The following is a 15,181-nucleotide window of genomic DNA, read 5'->3' on the forward strand; positions in this document are numbered from 1 at the left end:
GTCACCTAGGCTGGAGTGCAATGGTGTGATCTAGGCTCACTGAAGCCTCCACCTCCTGGGTTCAAGCGATTCTCCTGCCTCAGCCTCCCAAGTAGCTGGGATTACAGACAACTGCCACCACATCCGGCTAATTTTTTTATTTTTAGTAGAGACAGGGTTTTACCATCTTGGCCAGGCTGGTCTCAAACTCCTGACCTCAGGTGATCCACCTAACTTGGCCTCTCAAAGAGCTGGGATTACAGGAATGAGCCACCACATCCACCCTAATTATGGTTATTAAGCTATTGTAGACCACAGAAATAACCAAATTTCCTTATCAGTTGTCTTTAACTATAACTATTTAAAGTCATTTCCACAGTTAATTGCTTAATGGTGATGCAGTTTCTAAAAACTTCACAAGCATGCAAAATTCTAGAATAGAAGATTCATGAAAGAATGAAAAGGACCATGAAAAACACTCGGGACCACAGGTTTCTAATAACTTTAATATCATGGGTAAAAATTGCCTATAAGTTCCCCGATCCCCCAATAATTGGACTGGTTAAGAATTCTCAAAAGTTAGGCTGGGTGCAGTGGCTCATGTTGGCAATCCCAGCACTTTGGGAGGCTGAGGCCGGTGGATCACTTGAGGTCAGGAGTTTGAGACCAGCCTGGCCAATGGTGAAACCCCGCCTCTACTAAAACTATAAAAATTAGCCCGGTGTGGTGGTATGCATCTGTAATCCCAGCTACTCGGGAGGCTGAGGCAGGAGAATCACTTGAACCCAGGAGGCGGAGGCTGCAGTGAGCCAAGATTGTGCCACTGCACTCCAACCTAGGTAACAGAGTGAGACTCTGTCTCAAAAAAAAAAAAAAAAATCCTAAAGTTTAATAAGAAGACCAACTGGTTTATAAAACTGCTAACCCAAGTAAAACAAAAATTGAATATCAAGGAAATATTTTGCCAGATTTGCCTGCTAAATCACCAATATTGAAATTGTTTAGATATATAATTTAAATAAACTCCATGGTCTAAGCCAAATTACCTATAACTCATCAGTTACCAGTGCCATGCACCTAATTTGAAGAAACAGCTGGTATTCAAGAGGATGTAAGTCTAATGTTAATTAAGCACAGACTTATGAAGAACCAGGATGGCCACCTTGTCCGTCTTAAGTCCTTAAAACTTTTGTTATTAAAAGTTCTGCATTCCATAACTCATCATGGAAAGAGAAATTGATCCAAATTAAATATATTGCTGTGGTGATCTCTAAATTGCTAAAATAGTTTATAATCAATGTTTGGTTTGTCAAACCTATATTCCTAGGAAAACAATCAAAACTTCAGGTACATTTGGTTCCCTGATGGGCCATTTAAACATTTTATAAAGGGATTTCATTCAGTTGTCATTTTCAGTGCATGTTTTCTGATTGTATAAAAGCTCTTCCACGCAAGAGGGTTGATGTTAAAACAGTAGATTATTATGCTGAAGTGTATTTTCACCAGCTAAAGAAAGCCTTTTATAGTTCACAGAGGACAGCCAACCCCTTCACAATCTAGAATCTGATGACTGGATCTTCTGAGAACATCAGAGGACTGCCCTTGCCATTCACATGACAGCAAAACTTTAAAACCTTAAACTTTGGGTTCATAGTCTTACAACTCAGAAGGGTCCCTCCACACTCGGAACCATACACCCCTTGGAACCCTTAAGGTAAAGCTAACAAGGACAGTTCCCCCACAGAAGAAGATGGCATCCTTAATGTGAACAGTTTTCCCAAGATCACAGATCAAGACTTCTCTACTATCATGAGACTCTTATCTTAAGTATCTGTGCAGCTGCTAACATGGCATATGGAGAAAACATTGGGTATTATAAAGATTTGATTGTAGGGAATTAACAAAAAAACCCACTTAGTTAAGCAAGTAAATTCTTTATCTAATTCATTCTTTAATCTATTTGATTTTAGGTGGTTTGATTTATGGGGACCCTGAGTAAGGAGCATATACCAAATTCTTGGTGTTATCCCAATAGTCATAAGAGTCTCCCTGGTGCACTGAACTTACTCAAATGCTTTAAGAGTTTGCATGCAGCCATCTCTAAAATGTCAAATGGTATCTCTTCAACTGGAATGACAACAGATTTTTAAAAATGTGCAACCATAAGGACACCGTAACCTATGAGTGACATGCTAAACTGGAAACCCAAAACAATGGGAGTGACATGCTAAACCAGAAACCCAAAACAATGGGACTGATGTACTAAAACCAGAACCCAAAACAATGGGAGTGACGTGCTAACCAGAAACCCAAAACAATGGGAGTAACATGCTGAAACCAGAACCCAAAACAATGGGAGTGACGTGCTAAAACCATTACCCAAAACAATGGGAGTGATGTGCTAAACCGGAAACCCAAAACAATGGTAACTAACAGTGAGGCTAAGGCCCTACATTTTGGTCACACTCTCAACTAAGTGAGAACTTGACTGAAAAGGAGGATTTTTTTTTTTTTCTGAGACAGAGTCTTGCTCTGTCCCCCAGAGTGGAGTGCAGTGGCATGATCTCAGCTCACTGCAAGCTCTGGCTCCCGGGTTCAGGCCATTCTCCTGCCTCAGCCTCCTGAGTAGCTGGGACTACAGGCACCCGCCAGCATGCTTGGCTATTTTTTTGTGTATTTAGTAGAGATGAGGTTTCACCGTATTAGAAAGGATGGTCTCAATCTTCTGATCTCGTGATCTGCCCACTTTGGCCTCCCAAAGTGCTGGGATTACAGGCATGAGCCACCATGCCCAGCCAAAAGGAGGAATTTTTTAAGCAAAATTATGGGAGGCCATTGTTTTGAACTAAGCTCATGCAATGGGTCCCAACAGAACAAACCAAACCAAAATGGAGTCACTCATACTAAATGGAACATAATCAAACTAAGACTTTAAGGAAACGCATAAATCCTAGAACAAACCAGGTTTTGTTTTTCTCCTGTAAACAGGATGTTCCAGCATAAGAAGACACCTTCTACTTAAGTCCTTGTTCCACCTTTTCAAATCTCACTGTTCTATTTCCCAGTGGGTTTCTAAACCAAATAAGTACATTTGCAATGGTAATAGTGACACCAGTGACTGAAGTTTTGGCCAATCTCTCAAAATTGAGAAAATAACCAAAGGGAAGGCATTGTTAAAGTGAACTAAGTATGTCCTGAGAAGGACTCCATAATTATATATATGAGTCCTTGTGGATGACCTGCAACCTACCTTAATAGGTAAACAAGAATGAAAACCTAACTTGAGTGTATGCACCTCAAACAACAGCTACATCTTGGCCAATCCCAGTGGCCAAACTTCAACCACTCAGGCACTGCCAAATGTTCAAACTGTGCTCAAACAAGGCAAACGCTGAGTTGTTTCTGTACCTCACTTCCGATTTTGGTATGCCGCTTGCCTTTTGTCTATAAATCTTCTTCCACCACATGACTGTGCTGGAGTCTCTGTGAATCTGCTGTGATTCTGGGGACTTTCCAATTTGTGAATCGTTTATTGCTCAATTAAACTCCTTTAAAGTTTTTCTTTTAACAGAACTAACACAGAAGAATTTCCAGATCATGAACAGACGTTTTGTAATACCCAACGTTGTATTAACATGAATAGACTCTTCCTTAGATAGCTAACCTTGTTTTTAATGTGAATACACTCTCCCTTAGCTGAGCAAACCAGACAAACTCCATTTGGCTCCTTCATTTACAAGACATCAAGGGCTCCTTACCCATCCCCTTTCCTCAAGGACTTTAACTTGTGCAAGCTGATTTTCAACATACCAAAGAGTGCAATTAACTGATAAAGTGCTGAGGCAAGTGATGTCCGCAGTTCCCAGCAAATTACTCAGAGATAATATCATAAAGCCCCCACATTTGTCTGGCAGATAATGCCCAGAGCCCCCTCACTCATCACTTTGTGGTGAATTTAAAGCCTCTGCACCTGGAACAGTTTGTTTTCCTGTAACCATCTGTCTTTTTAAGTTTTTTGTCTGTTTTTTCTTCTGTAAGTTTATTGCAGCTGGAATCCCCCCTCCCCTCTCTAAACCAATGTATAAAAGAAAATCTAGCCGTTCTTTAGGGCCGAGAGTATTTCCTGTGTTAGCCATCTCTCAGTCACCAGCTAATAAAGGACTCCTGAATTCGTCTCAAAATGTGGCATTTCTCTATAACTCGCTTGGGTACAACAGTTTCAACTATGGTAGAAGACTCGAGTAAGACAAATACAGCCCCCCTAAATTTGACTATTATTTAGGTTAATGGTGAGTTTAGAAGAAATAAGTTAAGACTACACAGAGTGGGCTAAATTGCAAATAAACACTGAAAATATTTCCCAGAAAATATGACTTTGAACAGGCTGCTGCACACCCTGCATGTAGAGATAAACTAAGAAAAAGGTGTGGAGAGTTATTTAAGGACCTATGGTTAACTCAGTCCTCAAGATGTTCCAGGTTTCATCCATGAATCAAGGAGGACCTCCCAAAAGCTGTTTGGGACCACACTCTTTGAGCAAGGAGGATACCTTACGATGGAAGCTGTGCTTTAGCGGAAGATGACCATTTCCACTGCACCACACGCCATGCCTTAGCGGAAGATGACTGTTTCCACTGCACAACACTACAAGTGCTTACTGCCAGACCGGTGTGAAATATGTTCCAGCACATAATCTATGTCACCAATGAAGGTGGTGGTTAAGACTTGGTGCACACAAGCTTTCCTGTCCCACAAGAACACAGCATGCTCTCTTTTCGGGTTCCATTCCAATCACGTAACAAACATGACTGCCTTTTTTGTTTCGGCATCAGAAAGATCAGAGGAAACTTTGCACTCAACTTAGACAACTCTAAGCTTTTATAACCTGTCTATATCTACAGGTCAGCTTTATCTTATTTATGTATATATCCTTCAACCTGAGTTTTACTTATTTCTACTTTTCCTTTTTAATTCACAGACACCCATAAACTCAGAAAATACAGTGTAAAACAAACTGAAGAACAAATAAACAACTCACCAGAGATTTATTCGTTTCTTGTTGCTCTTGGAAACACCCAGAGGACACTGGAAACATAGCTGGAAGAGAAGGCAAATGACGTCGATTAAGGAGAGAACTGGTGAGGTGTGGTCCCAGATTCTTCTGCCCAACACTCTAGACACATTACCTGGAAAAGCCCTCCTCCCTCCTGAAAAAGAAAAACTTCCCCATGGGAGAAGAGTCCTTCACACCTCATTAGGGGCAGCAAAGACTCAAGTTAAGATAAGATACATCTGCAAGTACATTAATTGGTAGACATTAGATGCACAATTTATTTTTGAATAAAAATATGTATTACCTACTAATTTAGTAACAATATTATCTAAAGATATAATCTAATAATTTAATACAAAGAAACATTATAAGTTCACTAAAATAAATGTTATAGAAATATACTGGGCTGTATTAACTATTTTCCTATTAATATGTGGATTCCACAAATAACTTCATATGAGTATTCCCATGACAGTACATCTTGCTTTTCTATACCTGAACATCATGGAAAGTGCATCTTGCAACCCAGCAATTTTGGCCTACGTTTTTTAAAATGTACATAATATGTATTTCCTGCAGTACACCATTCTACTCATGTTTCCCAATAACACCTTTCCCTGTATCCAAGCCCTCATATTATGCTCTGACAATAAATTGGGCTTTTCCATCTGACTTGTCCAGTGAATGGACAATGGAAAATGTCATGCAAATATCCATTGGTTCTTGCCTTTTTGGACACAGTCATATTGTGAAGAGGTCTGGAACTACCCTGTTGGAGACACAGGGCCTAGCCAAGAGTCACCACAAACCGCCAGATTGTGAAGGAAACCATCTTAAACCAACCAGGCTCAGTCAAGGCACCAGGTGACTAAGGCCTGTTTTGTGATCCAGGCAACACAAACATATCAACTACCCAGCTGAACCCACCACACCAAAATGCAGATCCACAGAACTTCAAACAAATAAAATGGTGGTTGTTTTTTATAAGCCAGTAAGGTTTAATTAGTTCCTTAAACAGCAAATATTAACTGTTACACCTAAGTGAATAGAATTCAATATGTTTTTAACGAAATTATGTAGGGGGAGAAAGTCTTAAATTACAAATGAAATGCAATCAATAGAACTTCACAATCTATCCTAAATTTGGTGATGGACTAGGTTTAATATATCTCAGACACTGGAAACAACAAGCTAAGGTTGAAGGAAATGGACTGTATTTGGAGATTATTTCAATCTTTTCAAGTATGACAGGTCACTCCTGCACCCCAGGCCACACTTTCAGGCCCCTTCAAATAGGGAATATTTCCTAGGTCCTTGCCTGTTCTTCTCAGCCGAATGCACCTCAACCTTCTGAAAGTTCTTCCAAATCTTCCACTATCACCTAGTCTTTGCAAATCTTGTGCATTCTAGGGAGTAGAATTAATATTTCCTGAGCGAGGAAAACTGGGATCTTCACCTGTGACCTTTTATCCTCCTCTGAAGCACCAGTGAGAGGTTAGACCAGAGGGCTGTTCTTTCAAGTGCGCTTCTTATTCATAGGGAACCCTCCCTTTCAAACTTTATAACACACAGTTAAGACTAAGTACCCTTAAGGCTGAAGACCATCATCCAGTACCCCATCTCCCTCGCGGAAGCAGTGAGTTCCTCCATGGAAACTAGGTCTTGTATAAACTTCCATAAATGCAATCCAGGAGGACTAGGCAGGTCACACAGTGAAGGAGGGAACCAGAAACTTCACTTGCTAAATAGACACCGGGAAACTCAACTAATACAAACGCCCAGCTTAAGACTAGAGGCACACGCGTTTCGCACTACTCCTCTGGGAATGGGGAACGTCTCCCGAGAACTGTGTGTTAGCACCGGGACACACGGGCAAACTGAGCTACATGAGGGTTGGTAACCGGGTCCCTCAGCGGCAGGACAGGAGCGCGGCCTGCAGACTCCGGGCCCAGGGCCACCAGCCTCGCCTACCCACTCCTGCGCCTCTGGAACCCGCTTCACTGCTGGGACCCCACGCCTGTCCTCCCAGCCCCCGCCAGGGTCCACGGCCCGCAAATGCATGTCAGGCCCCTCCTGCCCGCGATGCGCCCACGCGTCTGCCCCCACAAATGGGGAACACTGGTCTGGCCCCCTGGGATCCCCCGAGGCCCACAGGTTCCTCTTCGCCCTCGCACCTACCCACAGGGACATAGAACCAAGACCCAGGCCTGCTCAGCTACAGGACCACCGCTGGGATCCGCACTTCCGGAGGAAAATGGCGAAGTGGGCGGGGCGGCGCATGCGCAGAGAGAAAAGCTGGTTCCCAAGGTCCTTGATGGTAACATCATTGGAAGGTGACACTACATTTCCTATGAGGCTCTGCGGTCCCCTGTTAGGAACGCACGCCGGACATTCTGTTTTGCCCAGCAGTGAGTCCAGTTACCTGGAGACCTGGACTTAATGGACCAGGACTGGTCCCTACCCACGTGACACAGATGTGGCATTCTGGTTCGTTATTAGATCCTGGTTTCACAGCCTGGGACATTGTGAAAATAATGGAGAAATTCCAATAGAAACCAATTGGTCTATGCTGTTAATGAGTAACTTTTTTTTTTTGAGATGGAGTCTCGCTCTGTCACCCAGGCTGGAATGCAATGGTGCGATCTTGGCTCACTGCAAACTCTGCCTCCCAGGTTCAAGAGATTCTCCTGCCTCAGCCTCCTGAGTATCTGGGATTACAGGCGGGCGCCACCACACTCGCCTAATTTTTGTATTTTTAGTAGAGACGGGTTTTCTCCATGTTGGTCAGGCTGGTCTCGAACTCCTGACCTCGTGATCTGCCCTCCTCGGCCTCCCAAAGTGCTGGGATTACAGGCTTGAGCCACCGTACCCAGCCCTCAAGTCTATTTTTTATAGATGCATTCGAAAGCATGAAAAAACTCATGTCTCTATTTTACTTTAAATTTTTAAAAACACAACTAATGAATATGGTAATTCTCTTCCAATCTGTTATCTTTTCTCTCACTAAACTAATTTGTGAGCTTTCAATTTACACAGTTAGAAAAAAATGCTCTAGTGTATATACTAGGATAAAATAACAGGGTCATAAGACAAGTGCACTCCATAATCTTTGTGACAACTTACACTTCCAGTGTCTGATGAACATTTGCCCATAAACTCCCACGTTTCATCCATCCATCCATCAATCAAATCTACCTATCTTTATTTATTGTGCGAAATACCTGAACTTTGCCTTTCCTTCCCTGACTTCTGCCACAAACTAGGCAAGGAGTTCTGCCTAGGGGTTTTTCAGAGCTCCGGCTACCACCGAGGTTCCTAACAGGGAAATTGCCAGCTTGAATGCTGGGAATTGATGTGGGAGTGCGTGTGAAACGGGTGTGGGGTGAAAGGGCAGTGAACTTTGTAGGTGGGTAGATGGGGGTGTGAAGGGCTTTCAGGTAAGAGGCACAGAGGAAACTGGGAGAGGCAGCGAAAGCACTTCATGCCTCAGATCACCAGAAGATGCTCCCACCAGAGCCGTGACAGTTTGCCAGTGCCATAGCAGCACAGGAAGTCCCCACCCCTTGCCATGGAAACAGCTGGAAGTTACTGCCCATTTCTAGCTATTTCTGAGTAACCCGCCCCTTAATTAGCATGTCATTAAAAGTGAATTATAAAAATGACTACAAGCCACCCCTAGGCTGCTACTCTGGGAGCACAACCCACGGAGGGCTCCCTGCCCTGCAGGAGCGGACGCAGGGCTGTAACACCGCCAATGCCTCCATAGAGCTGCTTTATTCCACCACAGGCTTGCTTTTGGATTCCATCCTGAGTGACGCCAAGAACCTGCCCTTCCTCAGTGTGACTCTTGCTTAAAACCTATCCCTGGTTTTCTCTTTTCCTAAGCATGCCCTGACTTGTTCTTTCATCTCCTCTGAACTTGCAATTGCTCCTCAGTGACTCTATTCTGCAGATCCAGAAAACACAACCTTAATCTTCCCAGAGCCCTGTTGTCTCCAATATTGGAATCTCTAGCCTTGCTTTCTCAGACGCCTAGATTACAGGCCTCTCTCTTGAACATCTATTGGTAAGGTATCTGGGGATCCTTTAAATACACGATGATTGGCAGGGGTTACATAGGGGAAATCAGTGCCTGACAATTCGCCTTCCAGGATATGGATTGTCATTCCCTCTCTTTGTCGGCCCCAGTCTCGTATACATAAAAGTAGAGATTGTAATACTCATTTGACTTGCAGATACCTCACCCCGAACCCACCTACTATAAAGTAAAAGCCAAGAATGCAAACCCTTTCCTCACCCCGTGAAGGTAAAGTCCTCAGAGCCAAGGAGAGAAGGCTCAGGGATGGTACCTGGGTGTTTCCAACACTAACCATGCATTGTAGTTTTTAGTGTTCAAGTTTAAGCTTCTTATGTTAAAGTTACCCCAGCTTTAATTCTATTGTAACAAGATTTATTTCTGTAATTCCATTTTTGGATTCTTGATTTCTTGGTAAAGAAATACAGTTATTTTTGTATACCAATCTTATATAGTGTTACATTCCTAAATTTGTTCATGAGTCCTAACACTTTTTAGTAAATTTCTTATGATTTTCTAAATGCAAGATCATGTCATCTGTACATAAAGATAAATGTACTTCTTCCTTTCCAATCTAGATGCCGTTTATTTATTTACGTTGCCAAGTTGTCCCAGCCACCACTGTTATCAAGTAAAAGGGTCTCACTGCCCAAAGCACTAGAAGCCAGTACCATGACACTGAGTTTTTGAGAAGAGAAAAACTTTAAAGTCAAACCAAAACCTATGGGATACAGGCCAGGCGCAGTGGCTCATGCCTGTAATCCCAGCACTTTGGGAGGCTGAGTCGGGTGGATCACGAGGTCAGGAGATCAAGACCATCCTGGCTAACACGGTGAAACCCCGTCTCTACTAAAAATACAAAAAACAAAAATTAGCCAGGCATGGTGGCGGGCACCTGTAGTCCCAGCTACTCGGCTGAGGCGGGAGAATGGCATGAACCCAGAAGGCAGAGCTTGTAGTAAGCCAAGATTGCACCACTGCACTCCAGCCTGGGCAACAGAGAGAGACTCCGTCTCCAAAAAAAAACAAAAACAAAAAAACAAAAAACAAACCTATGGGATACAGTAAAAACAGTACTAAGGAGTAAGTTTATAGCAAAAAGCACCTACATCAAAAAAAGTAGAAAAACTTCAAATAAACAACCTAATAATGCATCTTAAATAGTTAGAAAAGCAAGAGCAAACCAAAACCAAAATTAGTAGAAGGAAACATAACAAAGATCAGAGCAGAAATAAATGAAATTGAAATTTAAAAATATAAAATATCAATGAAATGAAAAGTTAATATTTTTTTAAAAGATCAACAAAATCAACAAACATTTAGCCAGACTAAGAGAAAAGAGAGAAGACTCAAATACATAAAACCAGAGATTAAAAAGGAGACACTGCAACTGATACTGCAGAAATTCAAGTAATCATTAGAAACTATTATGATCAACTGTATTCCAATAAATTGAAAAACCTGCAAGTAATGGCCAGGCACCGTGGCTCATGCCTGTAATCCCAACACTTTGGGAAGCCAAAGCAGGCGATCACCTGAGATCAGGAGTTCAAGAACAGCCTGGCCAACATGGTGAAACCCAATCTCTACTAAAAATACAAAAATTAGCCAGGCATGGTGGCGTGCACCTGTACTCCCAGCTACTCCAGAGGCTGAGGCAGGAGAATCGCTTGAACCTGGGAGGCAGAAGTTGCAGTGAGCTTAGATTGTACCAAGCTCCATCCTGGGTGACAGAACAAGACTCCATCTCAAAAAAACAAAAACAAAAACAAAAAAACAAAAAAACAAAAAACAAAAAAAAAAAAACAAAAAAACGCAACCAAACCACAAACCTAGAAGAACTGGATAAATGAGATTGAACCCATAATAAAACATCTCCTAGCAAAGAAAAGCCTGGATCCAATGGCTTCACTGATTAATTTTACCAAACATTGAAGGAAGAATTACTATCAATCCTACTCAAACTATTCCAAAAAACAGAGAAGTCTGTAGTATTTCCAAAATCATTCTATGAAAAAGACCATTCATCATGTCTAAGTGGGATTCATCCCAAGGATACCAACATGGTTCAACATATGCAAATCAATCAATGTGACACATCATATCCACAGAATGAAGGACAAAAACCATATGGTAATTTCAATTGATGCTGAAAAGCATTTAATAAAATCCAACATCCCTGTGATAAAAAGAAACCCCCAAAAAAACTAGATTTAGAAGGAACATACCACAACACAATAAAAACCATACACAACAGACCCTCAGCCAGTATCATCCTGAACAGAGATAACCTGAAATCCTTTCTTCTAAGATCTGGAACAAGGCAAGAATGTCCACTTCCAACAATCTTACTCAACATAGTACTGGAAGTCCTAGCTAGAGCAATCAAGAAAATTGAAAAACAGTAAAGGGCATCCAAATTGAAAGAAGTAAAATTATTATTGTTTTCTTGTTTGCAGGTGATTTGATCTTATATTTGGAAAAACCTAAGAACTCCACCAAAAAACTATCAGAATTGATCAACAAATTCAGAGTCACACGATACAAAATCAAAATACAAAAATCAGTAACATTTCTAAATTCCAAAACTGAACAATCTAAAGAAGAAAATCAAGAACGTAATCCCATTTACAATAGCTACAAATAAAATAAAATATCTAGGAATAAATGTAACAAAAGAAGTGAAAGATCTCTACGATGAAAACTATAGAACACAAATGCAAAAAAATTAAAGAAGACACCAAAAAAATGGAAAGATAGTCCATGTTCATTGATTGGAAGAGTAAATATTGTTAAAATACACATACTTCACAAAGCAATCTACAGATCCAATGCAATCCCTATTGAAATACTAATAACATTCTTCCCAGAAACAGAAAAGAAATCCTAAAATTTATATGAAATCATAAAAGACCCAGAATATCCAAAGCCATCCGTAGCAAAAAGAACAAAACTGGAAGAATCACATCACCTGACGTTAAATTATACTACAGAGCAATTGTAAGCTAAACAGCATGGTACTGGCATAAAACAGACACATAGACCAATGGAACAGAATAGAGAACCCAGAAATAAATCCTTACATTTACAACTAACTCATTTTCAATGAAGGTGCCAAGAATATACATGGGGGAGAGGACAGTCTCTTCACCAAATTGTGCTGGGAAAACTAGATATTCATTGGCAGAATTTTTTTTTTTTTTTTTGAGATGGAGTCTAGCTCTGTTGCTCAGGCTGCAGTGCAGTGGCGCGATCTGGGCTCACTGCAAGCTCCACCTTCCGGGTTCACACCATTCTCCTCCTCAGCCTCCCAAGTAGCTGGGAGTACAAGTGCCCCCACCACGCCCAGCTATTTTTTTTTTTTTTTGCATTTTTAGTAGAGACGGAGTTTCACCGTGTTAGCCAGGATGTTCTTGATATCCTGCCCTCATGATCTGCCCACCTCAGCCTCCCAAAGTCATTGGCAGAATAATTAAACTAGAACCCTCTCTTGTGCTATATACAAAAATCAAATCCAAATGGGTTAAAGACTTAAATCAAGGACAAGAAACTACTGAAAGAAAACATTAGGGAAACTCTCCAGGAAATTGTCGTGGGCACAGATTTCTTCAGTAATACTCCAAAAGCTCAGGCAACTAAAGCAAAAATGAACAAATGGTATCACATGAAGTTCAAAAGTTTCTGCATAGTAAAGAAAACAATGGACAAAGTGAAAAGACAATCCACAGAATGGAAGAAAATATTTGCAAACTATATATCTGACAAGGGATTAACAAGCAGAATATATAAGCAGTTCAAACAACTCTATAAGAAAAAAACTAATAATCCAATTATTTAAATGGGCAAAAAATCTGAACAGACATTTCTCAAAAGAAGGCACGCAGGTCAGGCGCAGTGGCTCACACCTGTAATTCCAGCATTTTGGGGAGCCAAGACAGTTGGACCACTTGAGCCCAGGAGTTCAAGACCAACCTGAAAAACATAGCAAATAATTTTAAAACCTACCTGGGCATGGTGATGCATGCCTTTGGTCCCAGCTACTCAGGAGGCTCAGGTGGGGGGACTGCTTGAACCCTGGTAGTCATAACTACAGTAAGCCATCATTATACCACTGCACTCCAGCCTGGGTGACAGAGTGAGACCCTGTCTCAAAAAATGAGCAAAAACAAAAAAGAAGATATATAAATGTCAAATAGGTATATGAAAAGATGCTCAATATCACAGATCATCAGAGAAATTCAAATCAAAACTTCAATAAGATATCATCTTACCCCCATTAAAATGGCTTTTATGCAAAGACAGGCAATAACAAATGCTTGCAAGAATGTAGGGAAAAGAGAACCCTCTTACTCTGTTGGTGGGAATGTAAATTAGTACATTCACTATGGAGAAAAATATGGAGGTCCCTCAAAAAATTAAAAATAGAACTATCATATGATCCAGCAATCCCACTGCTGGGTATATACCCAAGGGAGGGAAAATTAGTATATGAAAGAGATATCTGCATTCCCATATTTATTTCAGCACTATTCATAATAGCCAAGATTTGGAAGCAACCTAAGTGTGCATCAACAGATGAAGGGATAAAGAAAATGTAGTACATGTACACAATGGAGTACTCTTCGGCCATGAAAAAGAATAAGATTCTGTCACTTGCAACAACGTGGATGGAACTAGGGAACATTATGTTAAGTACAATGAGCCAGGCACAGAAAGACTTTGCATGTTCTCACACATTTGTGCGAGCTAAAAATTAAAACAATTGAACTCATCAAGATGGAGGGTAGACTGAGAGTTTCCAGAGGCTGGGAAGAGTAGCGGTGTTACGGGATCTTTGGAGTGTCACTTTTCTGGACAGAAACCTCTATGGCTGGTGGCACCTTTACCTGAGTTTTGCTTGGGCCCCGCCCACTCAGCCTGGCAGGCTGTGCTCAGCTCATGCTACCAGGTTGGATCCCATGTTTGCCAAGGGAGACTGCGCGGAGTGGCAAGGGGTGTGTGAGCGAGCTTGGGGTCTGGTCACTGTGCAGTCAGACTTCCTGGCTGCTGCAGTGGGGCAGGTAGCTCCAGGTGCCAACATGGGTGCCAGCTCTCCACAAGTCTGTGGCTGGACCACGGGCACCGCAAGCAGCTTCCACAGCTGGCACACTGGGAACACAGTGGCACCCGGAAGCTTGGAGATACCAGGAACCACAGGGCCCCAAAGAGGGAATCACAGCCCTGGCTCGGGGAGCTCCCAGGTCTGGGCTTCCCAAAGGGTCACAGCTCTTGTTTCCTTCTCTTTGCCCACAATGTGGCAAGCAAGGGGCATGACTCAGCCCTGTTTGTGTTACAGCTCTTTCAGCCTCTTCCCTGGGATTTGTCATAATTAATTCTCATATTGTCTTATTTTTTTACATTTGTTTCAACTTCAGAAGATGCATGGATCTAAACACAACATAATGTGTTAGCTAGCTGCCATATGAATTTCTCCGTGTTTCACCACTATGCAGCCTAAAGTTATTCCGTCATCCATGACTATCCTGGCTAAAGAGTCTAAAGATCTTTGTTTGGTAGCTATGGCTTCAGCTAGTTCATTCGCTAATTTACCTAGAGTGGTTGACAGATTTCTAATTATACGTTCATGAGAGGTTACTCCCCACCATTGCAAGTGACTTCTGCCAAACATTGGCCAAAATTCACATCCTTGGTTTGCAGGTATGGTTTGTCTAATCCTGGAAAGTAATTTCCATGAACTACTTCAGTGTTCAGAAACATTGGAGTTATAAATAGAAAGAGGAAGAGTCACATAACCTAATAGACAATTACTTCTCATATGCCAGCGGTCAACACATTCATAAGCCTATGGGTGGTTGATCCAGGGACCACACAGGGTCCCTGACAGACTCTGAAAATTAAGGCTTTGGTTTACTGGTAACTGAGACAGGTTAAAGTACATGTCTTCAGTCTTGAGTAGAGTGTAATCTGTCTCATTTTTTTTAATGAGACAAACATCAGGTAAAGACCTTGACAAGAAGGAAGAGAAATCCCGAGATTCTATAATCATAATAATCGAATTGTAATTGCTAGTTTAA

General features: G+C 41.6%; 1 long non-coding RNA gene across 2 annotated transcripts in view; it reads right to left on the minus strand.

Moving 5' to 3' along the window:
- The window catches only part of LOC134808691 (uncharacterized), a 38,675-nt gene extending 31,402 nt beyond the window's left edge, over window positions 1-7,273 (minus strand). The window contains exons 1-2 of one of the 2 annotated variants that reach the window (XR_010152105.1): window positions 7,211-7,273; window positions 5,018-5,076 (exon numbers count right to left, since the gene is read on the minus strand). This is a non-coding gene — a long non-coding RNA (uncharacterized LOC134808691). The other variant, XR_010152106.1, reaches the window with a different exon arrangement.
- Window positions 7,274-15,181: the final 7,908 nt, after the last annotated feature.

Source organism: Pan troglodytes, chromosome 17 (assembly GCF_028858775.2).
Source record: "Pan troglodytes isolate AG18354 chromosome 17, NHGRI_mPanTro3-v2.0_pri, whole genome shotgun sequence".
In the NCBI taxonomy this organism is placed as follows: domain Eukaryota; kingdom Metazoa; phylum Chordata; class Mammalia; order Primates; family Hominidae; genus Pan; species Pan troglodytes.